We start from the raw sequence: 22,592 nt of genomic DNA on the forward strand, positions 1-22,592 counted from the left end.
TTCCTCATTAATTTTAAATTCCTATTACTTATTCTACACTAAATTTTTCTTTTAGACAGAGAACACAAATACAAAATAGAAACTTAATACACTATTCAGTTTGATGTATTTTTGAAATGCTGATGTGTATCAGCAAATATTTGAATGCTTAGTGCATGTGAAAGTTCAGACTGCTTGAAATGGTTGATTTCAAATTCCACATTTAGAGAAACATAATGTCACATGAAAAGTTAGAGAGCCAGTTAACACATGAAAAACTTCAAATGATACGAAGACAAGAAGTGCTATGGAATTTCAAAGTAAGTATATACTAACTATGGTCAACAATACTTAACTATTAAATAATTTCTAACATATAAATAAATTCTACATTTTAATTTTTGGAAGCAAAGATGAAGAGACAGAGAACTCCCATCTGCTAGGTCACTACCCTAATGCCTACAATGGCTGGGGTTCAGGATGGCCAAAGTCCATGAGGTGGGAACTCAATCTAGTTTCAAATTTGTATGGCAGAAATTCAGTCACATGAGCCAGTATGTTGCTTTGTACAGTCTGAATTACAAGGGATCTGAAGTCAGAAACCAGAACCAGATATCAAACCTATGTACTACAGTAAGGGACATAGGTATCCTAACCTCCAGGCTAAATGCCTCTCTCATTTTTTTTTCTTTTCAAAAATCACATATCTACAAACATTTTAAACACACACACACACACACACACACACACACACACGGATATCTTTCCAGGAAATATATTCTAGTCCTCATCTATAGTACCTGTGAAGTAGGTTCATTCAGAAACAAAATTTTGGAGTGGGCACAATGTCTCAACTGGCTATTCCTCTAACTCCAAGTAGCTGCATCCCCCTATGGATACCGGTTCATGTCCCAGCTGCTCCAGTACCAATCCAGCTCCCTGCCTATGGCTTGGAAAAGTAATGGAGGTTGGCCCACATCCTTGGGACTTGCACCTGTGTGGGAGACCAGCAGGGAGATCCTGGCTGCTGGCTCCTGGATTCAGATCGGCGATGTTCTGACCAGTGAGGCCTTTTTCGGGAGTTATCCAATGGATGGAAGATCTTTCTGTTCCTTCTCTCTGTGAATCTGCCTTTCCAATGAAAATTTTTTTAAAAAGACATTTAAAAATAGATGTAATTAACTTCAGTAGACATTACAAGCAATGTCTTACATTACTGCAATGTCTTAGTTGAAATGTGGCTGTTGACACACCCACAGATGGAGGCAGATGTGAAGGCAGGGACACAGAATACCCCACAAAGACAAGGATACAGTTATGCCACAGACAACAGAGAAAATCAGAATGCTGGCAGCTACCACGTGCAAGCAAAAGGCAAAAAATAAAATAAAATAAAATAAAATAAAATAAAATAAAATAAAATAAAATAAAACAAATAAAGTAATTTTCTTTGAAGCTTTCAGGGAGAGCCTGACCCTATGAACACCTTGACGTTTGTCTTCTGGCCTCCAGAACTGCAAGAGCATTCATTTCTGTTGTTTGTGATCCTTCGTTACAGCAGTCCCAGGAGTCTAATGCACAAACAACATCAATATGTTTAAGTTACATTCTGTTCACAAGCAATACCTGATATTATCAGTATTCTTGAATCATTGTAATTCTGAGGTCCACAAGTCAGAAAATTTACAAGGTTTCAGGCCACCAGAATCACTGTGTATACACAATGATGTCCTCCCCTCCAACCACAGCACTATCCTTCTATCTCCCTTGTGGCACTGCCAGTGTAAATGCCACCTGGGTGACAGTGATCTGAAATCTTGTCCCAGTTTCCTGCTTTGTATAACAATGACTCTGATTTTCTCTCTTCTTCCAAACTAAGTAGACTAGAAAAGTTTCACTTCAGATGAATTAGTGTTTTCCATCATCTCTGCCTCATTTGCCAAGAGTAAGAAATCCATATCCCAAATCTATGAAGTCACCTATACAGCTCCTCCAGTGAAATTCAAAAAGAAAGAAAAAAAATACTCAAATGTGTTTGTGTATTGTCTCCTTGTCTCTATAGCTGGGTACTTAACACAGTCAATTCAGAAAGAAAAAAAGATTATTTTCCCCCATGGTTTTAGAAATTCACAATCCAAAATTGGGTAAGCCCCATTGATTCATCTGGCTTTTGAGGCCAGAGAATTAGCAATAGTGGAGCATGAATGTAGGAATGATTACATGGTAAATCAGGAACCACAGTGGCTGGAACTAAGATGGGCTTTTATAACCAATTCTTTTATGAGAATTGTGTGTGTGTGTATGTGTGTGTGTGTGTGTGTGGAGTGTAAGATTCTTGTCTTTCAAATAATAAATATTAACTAAATTAGCAAAGTCATTTATTAATGTCTATACTGAAAACATATTTGAAACATTCTAGCACAAATTAACTTCTCACATGTAATATCATCTTTTATAAAATTGTATTCATTTATTTGCCCAAAAGGCAAAGACTGGGAGAGATAGAGGAGAGGGAGAGAAAAAGAACCCTATCTAATGGTTTAGTCCCAAATGCCCACAATATTCATGTCTAGGTCAGATAAAAACCAGGAATCAGATGCTCCCTTCAGGTCTCTCCTGTGGTGTCTGCATATAATTAGTGTCTGTGATTGAAAACATATTTAACTATATTTTTTATTAAATCATCTTCAAGTATGGCAACATTAACAGAATAATGACAATAATCTTTTAAAAATCATTTGTTAAGTGTTTCCTTGTGTCCATGCACTGAACAGCCATGTTATACTCACACATGTGAACTTAACTATCAGACAACAGCATTTACCCATCTGTAGCAAAGCATCCACTGTTAGCCCAGAAGATTACTATCCCTGGTGCTGAAACTGGTCTGTGTAGCCCTTATGTTTCAGTGAAACCGCTTCTCCTTAGTTGCACCCTTTCATTGAATATCATATATAACATGCAGCTTATTATCACTATTTTCCTGTTGGAAAACTGTTTCCGTGGATTAATAGTTCTAACAATCTTAATACACAGGACATTGAGAAAACCCGTTAGTGATCCAGAAATGTGAAAACATATTACTACCGATGAAACAGTTGACTCGGTTTATATTAACTAGTTTTTGATGTAGGTTCCAGAATTAAAGGTTATGTTTTAAAAATAAGTATTTGTTATCTAACTTCCTAACTATATCAAAGCACACTTGCTTGCAAGTAGTTAGATTTTTTTCCATTGCTTACGACAGCTTAGAGTTATGATGGAATTGGCTCTCCCCAAGAGAAATGCTTTGTTGACTCTGATTGATGTCACAAGCAGGAAATAGTCAGATTTCTATATGTATTTCAAAAAGTTCATGGAAATTTTTATTTAAAGACGTTTATTTTGAGTTGTAGATTTAGATATATTTCAGTAAATAGAAGTATGTAAAGTGTTGGAAATAAATTTTCCTTTGGCATGTAAATCCAGAGTAAATAATGGTCATTGGTGCCATATGAGCATATGTAATTTATGTCCACATAGCAAGAATATAACATTATGGATCAATTGAAATCATATTCTGTTCTTACCATGTCAAACCCATTAAGAGATTTGGGGATGTATCATATCTGCTACTGCTTTGCATGAGTTCTTGACTAATAAAATCATAATCTAATCTCTTTGCGTGCTTGGCTTCCTTTGATAAATGTAAGCCTTACCTAAAAATATAATTTGTATCTGTGTGTGTTTTTAAACTTTCTGCAAATTATTTTAAATCATGCCTGAGTTTTCTCTGAAAAAATTTTGATATAAACATTTTCTCTTATGAATAACTTGTTCAGAAGTTTCTTTAGCTTCAACTTTAAACTTCAGGGAAGATTTTCTGAGTAACTCCTTTGAAAAATAATTACATTTAACAATTAAATGATAATTTCTTTTATTGTTTTACAGGACATGATTTTACTATGTAAACTACTTTTTCAAAGCTTACGTCTCTTATATTCCTTTTCTCTGTGATTGCACCCCAAGCATTCCTGCTAACCAATCTCTGCTCCAGTTCCATTACTCTGACTAATACATAAGTATTCTCAGCTCCATTGCTACCTTCATGACTTATCTGTTCAGTTCAGATGAAAGTGGGCCGTGCCTTGGATTATTTCAATTATCTGACAGAGTATCCTTAACTCATGTCTTACTCCTCATCTGTTCTGCACAGTGATGTTTTTAGTGATAAACTAAGACTCATTATATAAAATTTTGTACACACAAAATGCTTTAAACCTTTCATTAATGCTGCAATATGTAAAATGTAATGCAGGAGGCATTAACATCATCTGACCCCAAGCCTCCTGCCACTATCTCATTTGAACATTATATTCCAATTATTTCATATGTAGTGTTCAAGACACACTTCTTCCTGAGTTCCTATTTCTCCATAAAATACTTTACATACATCATGTCATTTAATCCTCAGAGACTTTATTAGCTAAATATTATTGTTCACATTTTGTAGACCAAACAGCCAATGTGACAAAACTGACAGGTTGCACCACTGAGATTTGAATCTAGACAATCTACCTCTAGAATCAAGGACAACGTTGCTATGCAGAAGTCCTTGCAGGTTTCTAATAATGACACTTCTTCACCTTTCACATTCTCTTCCAGAGATCTTCCATCTCCTCAAGTTGTGGGATTCAGGTTCATCTCACAAGACTTGAGTTCAGTTGCCCCTGCTTCATGAAAATTTCTCTGACTTCCATGGTCCTTACCAAAACTCCAGGAGCCTTCTTGCTAGAGAGGTAATTGTGTAGTAGATATTATGTGAGACAGGCCTGATTTGAATTTATGACTTTATTGCATTGGTTTTGTAGTTATTCTGAAAGTTAGTTGATTTCACTTGACTTTAGTTCCTCTGGTATTTTTTCGGGCAGTAGCTACTAGGATGAAACGAATCAATGAGATGCATCTACCACAGTGACTAGAACATGGTAAGAATTCGGTAGTTCCCTCACCACTCACACTTTGTCTCCGCCCTTGGTATCTGAATGTTAATTGTTCATTTTCTTGCTAGCCTGGGAAGTGTTTCCCCTTCCATTTTTGGTTCTGCAGTGCTTTCTGGGTACTAATGAAATGTGAAATGAATGAATGATTAATTGAATGTTTAATACTTAGTGACATGACAAAGTGAACTCTTCATTTATTTTATGATTAGAATGCTAAAATAATTCTTTTTAAAATAAATAAATAAATAAATAGCTAGCAGTAAGGAGAGACAGAGAGAGCACTTCCACCAGCTGATTCATTCCCCAAATGACTGCAACAACTGGAGCTGAGCCAATCTGAAATCAGGATCTAGAGGCTTCTTCCAGGTCTCCAATGTGGATGCAGGGGCTCAAGGACTTGTGCCAACTTCCACCGATTTTCCAACCTGTAAGCAGGGAACTAAATTGGAAGCGGAGCAGCCGGGACACCAACTGGTGCCCATATGGAATGTCAAGGAAATAGGCAGAGGGTTAGCCTGATACACCACTACATCAGCTTGTAAAATAATTTTTACCTGACCAAAAGGAGCATCTCTAATTTTCCTTTATCTTTTCCTCACATAGCATATGAAACACTTTCCTTTTGACTGAAAAAAAGAAAAAAATCAAGTAAATTATTTCTCATCAGCTTCAAATTTTATGTAAATAAAATAGGTAGGTCACCATCACATATGAGTATATTAATCTGTATAATACCTCCTTTTAAAAGATTTATTTATTTTCATTTAAAAGGCAGAATTACAGAGAGAGAAGTAGAAAGTTTTTCATACACTGATTCACTCCCAAAATGAACATAACAGCTGGAGTTCGGTGGGTCTGAAGCCAGGAGCCAGGAGATTCCTTCTGGTCCTTCAGTTGGGTGCCCTCTGCTGCTTTCCCAGGCCAGCTGGATTAGAAATGGAGCCACCATGAGTCAATCCAGTGCTTATAAAAGATACTAACTCTGTGGATGGAGGCTTAGCTTACTGCACCATGGTGCTGGTCCCCAAAATATTGTAATTCTGAAAATTAGCTGGCAGTCATAATATCTTTGGATATCTAACTATATGTTTATCCTACCTACCTATCTAGAAACTTCAAATGTTATTATTTTCTGAAGTTACTCTATTATACAATTTATGTAATTCTTACATTGTTTTTCAAGATTTGTCATTGTATGATGTGTAAGGTTTAGGTACTTTTGATTACAAGATGAAATATTCCTGGGAAAACTTTTTAGGATCTTGAATTTTGGGATATAAAGCTAGAAACAAAAGAAGACACCTTCATGGAGTGTTTGGGAGCAGTGTATATTACTGTTTTTTATGCTAACTTTTCATTCCTGCTTAATATACATTTCAAGCACTGTGCTTAAGATTTTTGAGCCCAAATCACCTAAGAAAATGGCATAGTTGTAAAGACTTAGAAAGTCATTCTAAATATGTTAGCAAGTTAGACATCTACAAAATTAGAGCTGAGAACCAGACAGACTTAATTGCTTTTCACAGGAATTAGACCTTAGGTAATCATATGACAAGTTGAAATGGGTCATGATTTCAAAAAATAATTTTATGTAAATCACTTCTATAAATACATGAATATGTGATTTACTCAAATATTTGAACATTTGAAATATGAATTATTTGTAAAATGAAGAACAGTTCCTCAGAATAGCCCTAGATATAAGAGTGTGGGTTCAGGAACAGAATGCTTATGAAGGTGTCTGCCACAGCTTCAGTAAAATTCTTCCAGAACTACCCATTAAATTCTCATTTAAGCTTAGAAACAAGTTAACAGCAGGCCCATTTCCCTTCCTTTTTCTGATTTCCTTTTCCTATAGTCCTAGAATGCCAAAAATAGTTTGAAAATGCCCTATTTTTTGATTTTTTAAAAATTTACTTGAAAAGCAGAGCTACATAGTTGGGGAGGGGGAGCAGGGGAGAAGAGAGAAAGCTCATCCTCTCATTGACTTCTCCCCAAATGGCTGAGATGGCCAGGACTGGGCCAGACCAAAGCAAGGAGCTAGGAGCTTCGTTGGGATCACCTACATGGGTGCAAGGACCCAAGGATTTGGGATAGCTTCTGCTACTTTTCCAGGTGTAGTAGCAGAGACCTGAATTAAAAGTAGCGTAGTTAAGACTATAACCAGCACTCACATGTGATGCCATCATTGCAAGTGAGAGTTTAATTTGCTGCACCAAAACTCTGGCCTCAAAAAATATTAAATTTAGTTCTAGAATATCTGGAGGCAGGGTCGAGACATGTTGTGAAATTTTGGACTTGATAAGCTTAGTTTCCTTTTCTGATAGTCAAGTACTGTTATTGCTTCTCAGATACATGTTCTAACAACAACAGAAAATGAGAAAGCATGCACCAAAGGTATATAAGTATATAAGAAGTCATTAAGTTGTATAAGAATTGCAAGTTGCTTATTAACATGAAGATGTACAACCTCAGTTCTCAAAAAGTTTGTATCTTAGTAATATGTGAGTTGTATACATAATTTGTTTGTTGTGAGTGAAGACTCTTGTGTAAAGACAATGTGTAGTTGGAGAGATTTTATTTCCCTGGAAAAAAATGAGCGACATTAAATTTATAGAGGGAATCTGTGAATAAACTTTGGGCCTTTCAATGGAACTAACCCATGTTATTATAAATGTGGGGCTATCTACAGATAAAGAGAAAAACATTCAACTTTTCCTCCTAACATTTTTTAAAAATCAGTGATTAGGAAAATGTTCTGAAAATAAAGTAAAATCCAAATTTTACCATCTTGCTGCCTTCCATCTCCTATCTTAATGAGACTAAAACCCCATCAAAGACAGGGATTGCATGAATGAAGTTGGCAATATTCTCTTAGTTGCATCTGTGTGCTTTCTTTGGAGTTGTAAGTCACAAAATGAAATGCTTAAAATCAAACTTAAACATTATCTATTTCAGAATATTAAATGTATTAGCAGGTCAGGTTCACCCTACTCCCTCTTGAATGCTGGTTACCCTGAATGCAATCCATGAATGCAATATATGTGTTCTTATAAACTCACAATAGCCCTGTGACCAATTTTGGTAATTTATTGATGAGTGTCAGTGAAGTGAATCCTTCTCCTCTTTTTCCTGGAATAGCATGTAGATGTGATGGTGTGACCACAAAAACCACACCCTGTTGATGGATGCAAGGAAAACGTGACAATCTAAGTTGTTCTCCAAAGCTATGCTGTGATGTTTTGCTGTGGCTTGTTTTACTGTGTGCCAGGGAAATGATCTTTTCACTGGCTTAAGCCATTCTTATTTTGAACCTGTCTCACAGTTATCAAACTTCTATCCTGAAACAAAACTCAGCTCCTGAAAGAGGTGCTGAACAGAACAGAATCTGAATATATGACATCAGCTGAGAGTTCTCTAACAGATAACAGTGAGACGGCTGGTGAGCCTTTCCAGGCCATTCAGAAAAAAAGCTATTATCTTCGATGTTATGTTATATGGAGCACATGCTACCTGGTCATACAATGCCAAAGAAAGTGGATGGAAAGCTTTCACATGTTTAGTGTAAATTGCTTGCTTCTTGTTAGTTTTGGCGTAGTTTCAAAGACAAAGAGGAATTCTAGCCAAGCTAAAGTATAGCAGCAAAGGATAGCATCAAGACTCAGAAAGCTCTTCACCAAGGGCTTAAAATCTAAGTTGACAGGAAGTCTGCAAAAAGTCTCTCAAGACCCCTGACACTTGTTTCCCTACAATAAAACACTTGTAAGATGTCACTCTAAAGAAATAGCTTTAACAAGAGACAAAGTTGGGATTTCAACCCACAAAATCCAAATTCTGAGGTTCAACTCAATGTCAAAACTTAGAAGAAGGGTGCTGCCCTCACTCCCAAGATAATTGTTTCACTTGGCCTCAAGATGTTGATATTGACTTGGGAGACAGATCCCAAAGGCTAATAAGTCAGAGAATTCCCAAAGCTCGAAAGTCTTAGATAAATTTGGTCTTTGGTTGCTTATAAAACATACCAAAGCAAATATTTGTAATTTATAACAAATTTGAGAGAATTTTAATGCCAAACAAATACTAAACATGCCTTATAAAGTTGTATTGGTAATTGGACACCCTTTTGAAAAGATTTATTTTATTTATTTGAAAACAAAGTGACCGAGATCTTCCATCTGCTAGTTCAGTCCCCAAATGGCTGCAACAGCTGGCGCTCTGCCCTTCCAAAGCCAGGAACCTGAACTCCATCCTGGTCGCCTACATGGGTGGCAGGAACCCAAGTATTTGAGCTGCCTTTCACTAAAGTGGAGCACCCCAGATGAAATTGGCGTCTGGGTATGGAATGCTGCCATTGGAAGCTGAGGCTTGACATACTGCACCACAACTCTGGCTCCAGTAATTAGACTCTTAAAGTAAATCCTGAATACTAAACTTGCACTATCAGGGGGCAGCTACACAATCTATGCAACACTTTCTCCACCTCATCTCAGAAGGATCTGCTCCTGTGTGCACTCATATACACTCCTGATGAATAATAGACATGGAAAAACAATGTAAGTGAAACTAGGACCATGGAGGATAACCGATGAGCAAATTCCTCCAGTGAATCTATACAGATGCTAAACAAGCAGCTCCACTCATTTCCAGGGCAGGAAATATTAGAATTTGATAGTTTAAAGGATTTTGTAATCGGTTAAATCCAAAGATTCCTGTTTTCTCACCTTTTTTAAAATATATTTTTTCTATTTTCTCACCTTTCCAAAAGAAAGATTTCATTATTACTGTCCTATTTCTACTTACAAATAGTTGAATGTAGGGAAAGGGAAATGTCATTGTCTTCCTACTTATAAGGAGCCACCTCATGGAGAGATTGCATATTACTTGACAGTAGTATTTGGTGATAGCAAAGACAGCTGGTGTCTCTCCCAATCATTTCTCTCCCTTTACAGCAAAAGAACCCCTGATTTTTAAGTGGGTTCCTGGATACTCAAAGTACAGATTAAACTGGTAGGTTTTGGACAAATGTTTTACCCAAGAATACTAGCCAATTAAAGAAATTAAATTTCTTCAACACAGGCATCCTTTATGGGCATTCCTTTCCTCCTTCCCACCTACTGCTAGATGTGCTACAAAAAGAACTCTGGCCTTGCAAGTGAGACCACCAACCTGGACACAGGAAACAAGAAGTTCCTTCCTCAGGGACTTTATGATACAGAACCATTGTACCACCTGGGAGTGTGAGGAGAAAACGAAGTAGCTTCTATCTTGAGTACCTCCTGCTAATTTAGATATTTAGCAACATTAGCCAAAGCTATCTCATAGTATTTGGAACTTAGAGTGAAAATAGAAAATTAAGAATGTATCATCATTAGCTACTCAGTTGAAAGGCTCAGCTACAAATATTGACTATCAAATGTTTATCTTTTGGTTATAGAAATTTGTACATATACACACTTCTGGGCCTAGCATAGCAGCCTTGTGGCTGAAGTTCTCACGTGCTAGGATCCCATATGAGCACCAGTTTGTGTTCCGGCATCCCCGCTTCCCATCCAGTTCCCTGTTTGTGGCTTGGGGAAGCAGTCAAGGATGACCCAAAGCCTTAGGACCCTGCACCCAAGTGGGAGATCCAGAAGAGGCTCCTGGCTCTTAGCTTGGGATCAACTCAGCCCTGATCATTGAGGCCATTTGGGAGTGAATCAGTGGACGGAAGATCTTCCTCTCAGTCTCTCCTCCTCTCTGTATATCTAACTTTCCAATAAAAATAAATAAATCTTTAAAAAAGACTTCTATGTTTGCTAAACTTTGTAACATAAAGACAACATTCCAATTTTAATCTCATGTAAATGAAAAAATTCAGAACTCAGAATACAGGAATAACCTGTGTTGTCTATTTTTATGCTTGCTTTCTGAGAGTAACTCCAATGTTCATAATAAATTAGAGTTGTCCTACATGAGGTATCATTAAGGGAGATTATAATACATCAAATTATTTCTGGTTTTTCTTAATTTTTCATCCTGGTACTGCTTAAACTTCATTCCTATGAAATTCATTCCTGTATACACTTATTGAGCATCTAAATGCATAGCGTTGTATGTTATGGGATAAAGACTCAAAGATGGACATAATCTAACCTCTACTTTTGTGTGACTCAGTCTAAGTGGGGAGTCAGAACAGTACATGACCTTGGTTGCTGGATTTTTCTAGTGGTATGCAATGGCTTATATGTAAAAATGGAAAAACTAACAATAGTGTTTATTTCATATTGGAAGCTTTCTGGGCAGTCATGTCAAATGATAAAGAGAAGTTACAGATATTATCTTGAATATAGGTAACATCATGTATCATGTGTTTCCTCCTAATATATATCTTGTGATATGTCATTTATATTTGTTTCTGAAGGAAGGAAATTTAAGATAAAAATATCTGATAAATTTGGAAAATAGATAAAAACTTTAGGTCACTTTGATGTTGAACAATGAGTATAGTAAAAATGACAGAAAAAATAATTTTGAAAATGATGGAGATCAGAGAATATGCAAATAAAACTTATGATTTTCAATATAAAACAGTTGAGACCATTTAAGACATTTAGCATATTTGCAACAGAAGCACTCAATTTTAGAAAAATCTCGATTTTCAGAGTTGAGAAAATTAAAAAATTTTGAACTTAAGAGGTACAATGAGTCAACCATATGGACACAGAAGGAAATCCAAACAGACAATAATGTGTCTTGGATGAAGAAAAAAGTGTGGAATGAATGTGGTGGTGGTTATTAAAAGACAGTATAACACGATGGATGGATAGATATTTAAAGTAGAAATATTTTGGTTGAATTAAGAAGTTTGAGATGGGCAAAGTGGCGTTAAAATTATATATCATTTACTTCTAAATCCTGTGGTAACCTGGTCTTTGGAAAAGTTATCAACCTACAGTTGAATGTATTTTGAATGAAAAAATGTTAACTTGTGGCTGTTGCCAAAGGACTATACTATTATAATAATACAGGAGAAAAGGATGGGAGTGGGCAGAGATAGGGGAGGAAGGACAGAGAGGTGAAGTGGGGGATCCCTGTACCTATAAAACCATATCATGGAAAATAACAATAATAAAAAACCTTTAATAAATAGAATCAAATGTAAAAAAAAAAGCAGTATCCCAATAGAGAATGCTGTACTATAATTGAAGTCAAAACATGGAATAAATGTCCTCAGATGAGTATATTCTGGAAGTTTCCAGAAGACTAAGTGGGAAGGTTTGGGAGAGAAGAAAGTCTGATTCAGAAGTTAAGCACAGAGAAACATGGAGATGAGAAAGTGGAGAGAGGATAAATCACTTTATATATATATATATATATATATATATATATATATATATATATATATATACATACATACATATCTTGTTGACCATTGACCTCCTGTGATAGTTCTTAGGGAATGTCATAAATGGATCTCCAAAAAAGTAATGATAGGTCTCTCTAAGGAAATACTAGCTTCTGTGTATGTACAGAATGAGTTCACTTCAGAGGGTCCTTCTCTCAAGAGTTAATTCTTTGACTTAGAGCAGGAGAACACATGTAAATAATAGCAAAATGGTTTCCAATATTTTTGGAAGGAATACTCTTTTCTACTAAGAAATGGCCCAATGTCAGTTTTACGATTAGTCTTAGCATTTGGAAATACCTTTCCCATTTATTTTCAGTGGAAATTAAGTGCTGTCTTTGGGGAACATACTTCCTAAGAGGTCAGTAAAATCAATGAGAAATCCAATGTCAATTTGTCAGTAAAGACATGTGAAGTTTGATGGGTCTCTGGAGAATGAGCCACTAGTTAATGATTCTACAGCAGAATTAAGCGCAGAATGGATGCCAAACATCCCAAGAGATTTTTGAAGAATGGAGATGAATTTAAAGAACATGCTATTGCTGGCATAGATCTTAACTTCCAAAGGAAGATGGAAATATGATAGCTTACAAAGCAAAAAAGGCAGAAAAGAGTGTTACCATTCTGTTTCAAAGAAGAATGAGAAAAAATACTGAAGGATCTTTAAAAATATATAAATGAATAGACGAAATAAGTCCAAAGAGGAATATTATTTGAGTATTAGTTTTTAAAATGCATCTTTAATAGACACTGTCATGACTGCCAAACACTTTGATGAATGCTAATTTCAGAATTACTATTTTTAAAGAAAGGTAAGTATTTATACTTGTATAGATTAGAAAAAAATCGTTTTTTTCTATTTAAGATTATTAATTGCTCTAATCTAATTTACAGAGAGATGGAGAGGCAGAAAAGGATCTTCCATACACTGATTCAGTCCCCAAATGACCACAATGTCCAAAACTGAGCTGATCTGCAGTCAAGAGCCATTAGCTTCTTTTGAGTCTTCAAGGACTTGAGCCATCCTCCATTGCCTTCTCAGACCACAGGAAAGGAGCAGGCTCGGAAGTGGAGCATCTGGGACACAAACCAGTACCCATGTGGGATGCTGGCATTTGCAAGTGGAAGATTAGCCTGTTGAGCCATCATACCAGCCGCTAATTTACTTTTGAATATAGACTCATGATCCTAGACTGGTTTTTCCAAACCTCATCATGCAATGGTTTCTTTACACAACTCCCTAAAACCTAGTGTGCTGTAATGCACATGTGTTCACAGTAGTTTCTTTTAGAATCCCGTGTGTTTCACAGTCCTTTCTAATTTCATCTACAGGGAATAAACTATAGCCCTCTTTTGTTAGACTCATTAAAAGAGAAATATTACTTACTTAAAGTAAAAGACCAAGTGAAAGGTAATCCTTTTGTCACAGTAAATAGGCTCACCCTATCAAGTCTATAAAGTAGTGAGAAATTTAACACAGTTTAAAAGTAGGTAACACAGTTTGAGTCCAGCTATAACTAGGCAATTTACAGACTGTGCAGTCAGGGTGTTACAGAGTCATGGTCACATCTTTCTTGAGGCAGCAACAATTGTACCACATACGGTTCCTTCAGATGTTCCATCTGATTTCCTGCTACTGTAGAGGAGATTCTTAAACCTGCAGTAATGCCAAATTTATTTTATTCACATTTAGGAGCAGCATCAACTTTGATAACATTTCCAACCAAGGGATTCTAGAAAGCACACAGTCTGTCATTGTTGAAGTTGTAATCACAACAACTCAGCTGTGAACATAAAGGGCAGCAGAATTTTTCGGTGTGTGCCCCAGGATTCTCTAAAGTGAGAAAACAGAAGAGAGAAAAAAGGCGTGAGGATCTGGTAATTCTTCATGTTAGTCTTTATTTTCTAATGTATAAATCCAAGTGAGCGTAAAGCCAAAGGTTTTCACAAATGTTCATAGCAATACCTTCTCCCTCCCTTAGGGACTGCCTATATCATAAATTCAATCAACAAATGTTTATTTACTGAAAGCCACTTGTTCTGGACACCTAAAACAGTATTCTCTGCTCTCACAGGGCTAAATTGTATGGGAGAAGACAAACTACAAGCAAAGAAAGAAATCAGATAGCAATATGATATATGCAATGATGAAATTAACAGAGAGACAAGACAGAGGACTCTGGGGAATGGCATTTCTGTAGATTGGACTGCCTTATGAATAGAGCTCATGAAAATAAAGACTACTTGTGGAAAGCGCTGAAGTAGCAATGTTGAAGGCAGAGGGAAGAGAATCATGATTTAAAGGAGGATCCTCCTGCAGAAATAAAAATAGGGACAGGCTTTAGTCCAGCAGTCAAGAGACCTGCATCCTAAACATCAGAGCTCCTGCATTCCACACCTGGACCCAGATACCTGCCAATGGAGTCCTTGGTAGGCAGCAGGTGACGACCCAAGTAACTGGCTTCCTGCCACTCTAATGAATGTCCTAGATGGAGTTCCCCAGCTTCTGGCTTTGCCTGGCCCAACCCTGACTTTTGTGAGTATTTGAGGAATTAACCATCAGATGAGAGTTTTTTTCTGTCTCTAATTCTCTTCCTTTCAAATAAACACATGCCTAAAACTTAAAGAAAGGGACGCAGCGCAGTAGCCTAGCAGCTAGTCTCTGCCTTGAACGTGCGGGGATCTCATGTGCGCACCGGTTCTACACCTGCATCCCTGCTTCCCACCCAGCTCCCTGCTTGTGGCCTGGGAAAGCAGGGATGGCCCATACCTTTGGGACCCTGCACCCTCACAGGAGACCCCGAGGAGACTCCTGGCTTCGGATTGGCTCAGCTCCAGCCGTTGCAGTCACTTGGGGAGTGAATCAGCAGACAGAAAATCTCCCTCTCTGTCTCTCCTCCTTTCTCTCCTCCTCTCTGTTTATCTGACTTTGTAATAAAAATAAATAAATCTTTAAAAAAAGAAAAGAAAAAGAAACAGTGAGTAGGGAATACTAATTACTAAACTACTACCAACCAATTGCCTTATATAATTCATATTAATAAATCTCCCATATGATTTTATCTACATATCATGTCTCCCATTTCATTTAACAACAACAACATCAAAAATTCAATAAACATTATTCGGTTGTGCTAACTACCAGGACATAAAGGTGAATTATCTATGATCTAGGACCTCATGCAATATGAAAGATGGAAAACATTTAGGAATAATGTGCCCTATTAGAAGTGGTATAAATGTGCCCATTTGTGTTTGTAAATATAAACATTTACCTTTGGCCTTTAAGAATAAATGGAAGTTGCCAGCCAGTGTTAACTATGCCAGAGGTTGCTCTGGTCAGCCCAGAGCGTCCTATAGACTGTCATGCCTCCTGCATAGACTCCACCGGCCCTTCTAAACCGTCCAATGGGGTCAGAGTGTCAGGGCATTGGTCCACGTATGCCTTACACATTCTAGCCCCGAGTATGGTTCTTGAATGCCAGTCAGTGTCACAGTAATGCCTTCTGTGACCCCTCTGCTGATCCCTCATCCTATCAGGTAATGGAGCATCCTGCTGGAAAAGCCCGGAATTTTGCCTTTTAAGTGAGCTGATGTTGGCGATCGGCACTATAAAGTGACTACAGGTTCTTCAGAGGAAGATTAAATGCCTTTGAAAAGCTTAAGGACTAATACATATTCTCAGAGTACTGTGGGTTCAGCACGGAGCGTCTCATGCAGCATATCAGAGAAACCAAATTCCAGAACTTCCTGGCCGGGCGGCCAGCAGGCGAAGCCTGGCGCCAAATGGCGCACTGGCCGCCCAAGAGCCTCGCACCCCATGTACCTGCGCAGGTGGTGGAAAGCTTGGCTGTGTTAGGCTGGAATCGTGGCAGGGACCCTCGCACCCGGGCCGCATGGCGGCCCGGGGCCAAGCTGCTTGGGCCCCCGCCTGGTTGGAGAGCGTGGTGGAGGCCTTGGCTGCGTGGAGCCTACCACTAAGGGGCACAGGAACTGGAGGGAGGCTGAGTTCTGGTCGGGTCACAGTTGTAATCCCTTGGCACAAATATCAATTCGGCTTTGACGCACCATGCCGGATTAGACCACAGCACAGTTTGGTGCTCTGGAGGACCAGGATAGACTTTGGACGGGCTCGGCTAGGCCTCAACCCCATCTGAGCCATATATGAGATATGCGTGGGTATGGACGAGCCGTGGCTGGGCTGAAACTCTCAACAGCAGGAACCAGAATGGATTGAAGAGCGGAGCTGGCCGAAGGACCTGCTGGAATGCGTGAAGCCCGACACCATGAAGGAGTCGGAGGGAGGAACCTGAACAGATCCTCTGACAGGACACTGACTCTACAAATAAACGCAAGAAGCATGGAGGTAAATAACCCAGAAGAGGCTTTGGAATGTGACCCACTTGAATACACTTGGCTCGGGTTGGGGCAGACCAGGCTGAGTCAGTTCACGTCATCCACTGGCAAGCCCAAGTGCTGAAACTGTGTGGGGGCCTGGCCGTGTTTGGTTGCGAAAAAAAAAACAAAAAAAAACAGTACAAAACACAAAATGCCAAGGTGAAATGGCCTGTGCTAGCAGGGAATGCAACACCCGACCAGCACTCCTCCCACTGGTTTAGGTGAGGGACAAGAGTGTGATGGGCAGAGCCGGGGAGAGATGCGATACTCATTGGTTCCAATAGAGGTCGGGGCTCAGAAGAGAACCAACCCAGGGGTTAAAACCATCAGCTGATCGGAGTGATGGACTGTGGCGGGCACTGTGCTTACTAGTAATACATGTAGGAGCCTGGACTGGGAATGCCTCAAAGCTTTTTTTAGGGGGATTCCCCTGAACAAAATGGAGGAATCAAAGCATTAATCAAAAAAAGATGGAAAATGGAGTAGATGAATCAACCACCTCAGCTTTATGCTTGCAGCGGAAAACTGGACAAGGGGAAACCCTAAGACGGACTATGTCAATCAGTGGACTCTGCACCAGCCTCATCATACCTGGACTGTTGCTGATGATATGTTGGTGCTTCTAATTGATCGAGGTGACGCTCTGCTGGCTCTGCCTACAAACCTGAGAGGGCCTCCCTAAGAGGCGGTTGAACTTGAACTGGACAAGTGGGATGCTGGACTCTGTATAGTGTAAACTTTTAATTAGGGAATCTCAACGGAACTTGAGCTGTGGTTATGCATCAAGGTGAAGGAATTCATGATGGGGGAAGGGTTTGGGGTGAAGGGGGGGGAATCCCAGTACCTATGAAATTGTGTCATGTAATGCAATGTAATTAATGAATAAATGAATATTTAAAAAAAAAAAAAAAAAAAGAATAAATGGAAGTCTAATTGGGTTGGTACTATGGTGTAGCAAGTTAAGTTGCTGCTTGCAATGCCAGGATTCCCAGTGAATAGCAACTGGAATCCTACCTGCTTCAGCATCAGAATTAGCATGACAGTACTTCCAGATCTCTGGCTTCAACAGCGCTAGTGGTGGGCATCTTCCAGCTTTGTGCTCCTGTGGTGTTGGTTGGTGGGAATATAGGTCAAGGTGCACTGCAGAATGAAAGCAGCAACTTCCCAATATCAGCAGAGGTTTCAGTGGCATCTGGAAGTTTGTATATTATAGAATCTTAAGCCCTAGTAACATCATTTCTCCTTTTGTTCAAATATCCCCTGATAACCACCGTCACATCTTTTCATGTTTTTTTCTGTTAGCTATGTTGATTTTTTTGTGGTTCATTCTTTGGAAATTCCTCTCTTTGAGAACTTGGGATATAAATTTTGTTTGCTTACCTATGTCACATTGTGCTCAGATATCTATTAAAAAATATTCTGAGTGTATGTGAAGTGAAACATTGGCTCTGAGTCTTGAGCCCACTGGTGTTGACATTGGAACTTAAGTCATTAGCTGTTCTGGTACAGACTAGAACTACAATATTGGTTTATCTAGGTCTGCAGCCTGTCTATTGCAGAAAAATTGAGACTTCTGAACCTCCATAAATTCTCTGAACAAAGTCTATAGTTGTAACTATATAAAACATTACATATATATATATATGTACAAATTTCAGAAGAATAAATGTTTTTCTGGTTGTTTTGCAAAAGAAAGAAGGAAGGCAGGAAATGGGGTGCTGCTGTCACAAATTCTTGAAAACATGGAAGTGGCTTTAGAACCAGATAATGGGTAGACGGAATGGAATGCTGAAGGAATTTTGAGGTGTAAATCAGAAAGATATTGTATTTCTTTCAAAAATATTTTAAAATTTATTTTTGTTGGAAAAGCAGATATACAGAGAGGAGGAGAGACAGAGAGGAAGATTTTCTGTTCGATGATTCACTCCCCAAGCGACTGCAATGGCTGGTGCTACACCAATCTGAAGCCAGGAGCCAGGAACCTCCTTCAGGTCTCCCACGCGGGTGCAGGGTCCCAAGATTTTGGGCCGTCCTGGACTGCTTTCCCAGGCCACAAGCAGGGAGCTGGATGGGAAGTGGAGCTGCTGGAATTAGAACTAGCACCTATATGGGATCCCTGGCGAGTTCAAGGCGAGGCCTTTAGCCGCCAGGCCACTGAACCAGGCCCAGATACTGTATTTCTGTCCACAGAATATTGACTTTACACACACACACACACACGTATACACATATATATGTAATATATATATATATCACTCTGATTAGATCTCAGATGGTTTGAGGAACAGAAGACTATCTTATAAAATGGTAGAGAACTTGGCTGAATTATATTTATTAAAGCTAGAAGTACAAGCCATTAAATGGATAGGTAGTTAAGATTTCTAAGGAAAATATTGAAGGTGCTGCCTGAGTTCTTCTGACTGCTTATGGCAAAACACGAAGAGATAAAGATGACTTGAGGAAGAAATTGTTACGTCTAAAGAAAGCAGAATTTAAAGATTTTGAAAATTATCAGTATCTCTATATTGCAAAAACTGCAAAAATTTGTTTAGGGAATACTAAGTCATAATGTGGTTTAAGATGCCTTTTTATTTTGGGCCTAGCATGGTAGCCTAGCGTCTAAAGTCCTCAACTTGCACACACTGGGATCCCATATGGGAGCTGGTTCTAATCCTGGCTGTCCTAATTCCTATCCAGCTCCCTGTTTGTGGCCTGGGAAAGCAGTGAAGCACAGCTCAAAGCCTTGGGAACCTGCACCCACATGGAAGACCAGGAGGAGGCTCTTGGCTCCTGGCTTTGCATTGGCTCAGCTCTGGCTGTTGTGGTCACTTTGGGAGTCAATCAGCGGATGGAAGATCTTCCTTTCTGTCTCTCTTCTTCTCTGTATATCTGATTTCCAATTAAAAAAAAAAATCCTTTAAAAAGAGAGATGATAGGATTATATGCTTGGAAATACTACTGATTTAAACTAAAAAGGGTACAGATGGGATAAACCTTGAGTATTTCTGTCAGATATATCTTAGTGTCCATAGAATGGAGTGGTGTTAAAGGTATATGAATAAGAAGTTATTTAAATTTTTATCATCGTTATTACTTACCATAAATCAGTTTTGCAGGTATAGGGATTCCCTCCTCCCTTTGTCCTTCCTCCCTCCGTATTTGCCCCTCCCACCAATTTCCCCCATACTATTACAATAGTGGAAGTGATATGGCCACCCTGATGGTTCTGGAGTGGCACAGCAGCAAACCAAAGAAGTTTGTTCTCTAACTTTAAAATCAAGTAGATTTTATAATATGTGTCACCCCTTCATTTTGTATTATTTTTATCTTTTAGAACGGATATGTCTGTTCAATGCCTTTCCTTCCATTTTATTTTTAAAGCATATAAATTGGTGCCACAAGATTACAGCTAGAGAGAATTTTGCTTTATGATAAATCTACCTGAATTCTCATTTACATCTGATTTAGATGAGAGACAAATGTTTGAACTTTAAGATTTGAAGTTGATATTGGATTGAGTTAAGACCTTTAGAGTTCATGGAAGGACATGAATTTGGTAGGGTGTATGGAGAAATGTTGTGAACAGAATTATATACTTCCCCCCCACAAATTCGTATGTTGAAGCCCTACTTAAACCTGACTTCCTAAGAAGCCAATAGAAGTTAAATTGTAGATCATAAGAGTGGGTCTTTAGTCTAATAAGGTGCTGCCTTTAATGAAGAAGAAAAACCAGAGTTCTTTTTCCTTTCTGTGAAAGCACAAAGAAGTCAATTGTTTACAGTGAGGAAGACAGCCTTCACCAGCGAGTCAGTTGATAGGCACCTCTGGCTCAGACTCCTGAAAATTCTTCCAGAACTGTGAGAAGATCATTCTCTGCGGCAGAAGTAGTCCAAAGTGTACGATTTCATTTTGGCAGCAGAGGTGACCAACACAGAAACCTAGAACAATTTCTATTGTTTTAAAAGACTTCTTTTTTATTGGAAAGCAGATTTACAGAGAGAAGGAGAGACAGAAAGATCCATCTGCTGATTCACTCTTTAAGTGGCCACAATGTCTGGAGCTGATCTGACCTGATACAAAGGTAGGAGCTTCTTCTGGGTCTCACACACGGGTGCAGGGTCCCAAGGCCTTGAGTCATCCTCTATTGCTTTCCAGGCCACAAGCAGGGAGGTGGATGGGAAGTGGAATAGCAGGAACACGAACCAGCACCCATATGCAGGGCCCACCATTTCTGTTTTTTGACTGGTTAACACAAACATAGAAACTTTAAATAATGGTTCTCAAACAAAAGAGGGAAAGCAGTTGCAATATGAATAATTAAGAAATTGTGTGCCTCAAAGGAATGCAAAACAATGTCAATGGAAGTGATTTAATGACTCTGATGGCCCATGGTGTGTACAGGGGATGGTCTGTTATAGCAAGAAATTGTTTTAATTGTGACAAAGTTTGCAAAAGTTCCGGGACTTCTGGATTATATGTATTGATAATACAGAGTAATCCTTACCTTTAAGTATAAGGTATGGTCAAAGGAATAACTTCTCAGTTACTATAATGTGCAGCATGTAATTGCATTTAAGACCTCAGGACAAAGGTTCAACCAATTCAATACAGTAACGACCTAATGCTTTTATAGACACAAGAGTGCGTCTTCATATTCTGAGAATGTTGTAGAATGAATGCTGACTTGTGTAGTGCATTTCATCTCTTCAAGTTTCTTGTACAGATGAATTGGTCTGCAAAGTGCACTCAGAAACACACAAAGCTTGCAAACCACAGCTGTACAGAGTGATGTTCAATAATAACCATTTGTTCAACAGCTTTTCAAGTTTATGTTATCTCAGAGAAAGAAGTATGACGCCACTCTATTTTCCTGTTACATAGTTTCAGTTTTAATGTCTGCTGAACTGACATTTAAAACGAATAATAATAGGAAATTATGCCACTATGATTTAAGAAAAGGAAACACAATGGGTTTTTTTTTTAAAGATTTATTTATTTTTATTGGAAAGGCAGATTTGCAGAGAGAAGGAGAGACAGATTGTCCATCTGCTGGTTTATGCTCCAGTTGGCTGCAACGGCAACACCTGGTTCAATCCAAAGCCAGAATCCAGGAGACAGGAGCTTTTTCCAGGTCTCCCACACAGGTGCAGGATCCCAAGGCTTTGGGTTATCTTCTAATGCTTCCTTAGACCAATGCAGGGGGCTGGTTGGGAAGTGGAGCAATTGGGACATGAACCAGAACCCATATGGGATCCCAGGCGTGCAAGGTTAGAATTTAGTCACTAAGCTATTGCACTGGTCCCAAAGTTATTAATTGCCACATATCTGTGACATCAGAGCAAGTAGCTATAAATGTGTTAAAGTAAAATAAGTGGTTAAAGAACCATTTGAAAGTAACTAAAATAGAACAGATTCTTTATTGAATGAGCTAAATGGACAACATTATAATTCTAACAAAATTACTTAAAGAAAGTCAAAAGTTTAAAGCAAATGAAAACAACTGACAATGGTGACTTTGGGAGCCAATAAATGAGCGGTACAACACAGCTGCAAATCTCTGGGAGACTTGAGGAAAACAAATATAAAAATGTTTTATATAGGGCCCGGCATCGTGGTCTAGTGGCTAAGGTTCTCACCTTGAATGCGCTGGGGTCCCATATGGTTGCTGGTTCTAATCCCGGCAGCTCCACTTCCTCTCTGTCTCTCCTCCTCTGTATATCTGACTTTGTAATAAAAATAAATCTTTAAAAAAATGTTTTATATAAGCCATTCCAATGACCAGCTACGTAATTCTTCATATTTAAAAAAGTTGATATTATTTGTGAGCCCTTTAATAGCAATGATAACTA

At 38.5% G+C, this 22,592-nt stretch overlaps 1 long non-coding RNA gene across 1 annotated transcript; it reads left to right on the forward strand.

Moving 5' to 3' along the window:
- Nucleotides 1-4,639: 4,639 nt before the first annotated feature.
- LOC131481583 (uncharacterized) lies at nucleotides 4,640-21,565 on the forward strand. Its single transcript, XR_009246422.1, has 3 exons — nucleotides 4,640-4,757; nucleotides 5,565-5,654; nucleotides 21,467-21,565. It is a non-coding gene; the product is annotated as an uncharacterized LOC131481583 (long non-coding RNA).
- Nucleotides 21,566-22,592: the final 1,027 nt, after the last annotated feature.

The sequence above is a fragment of the Ochotona princeps genome, chromosome 12 (genome assembly GCF_030435755.1).
Source record: "Ochotona princeps isolate mOchPri1 chromosome 12, mOchPri1.hap1, whole genome shotgun sequence".
Lineage (NCBI taxonomy): Eukaryota > Metazoa > Chordata > Mammalia > Lagomorpha > Ochotonidae > Ochotona > Ochotona princeps.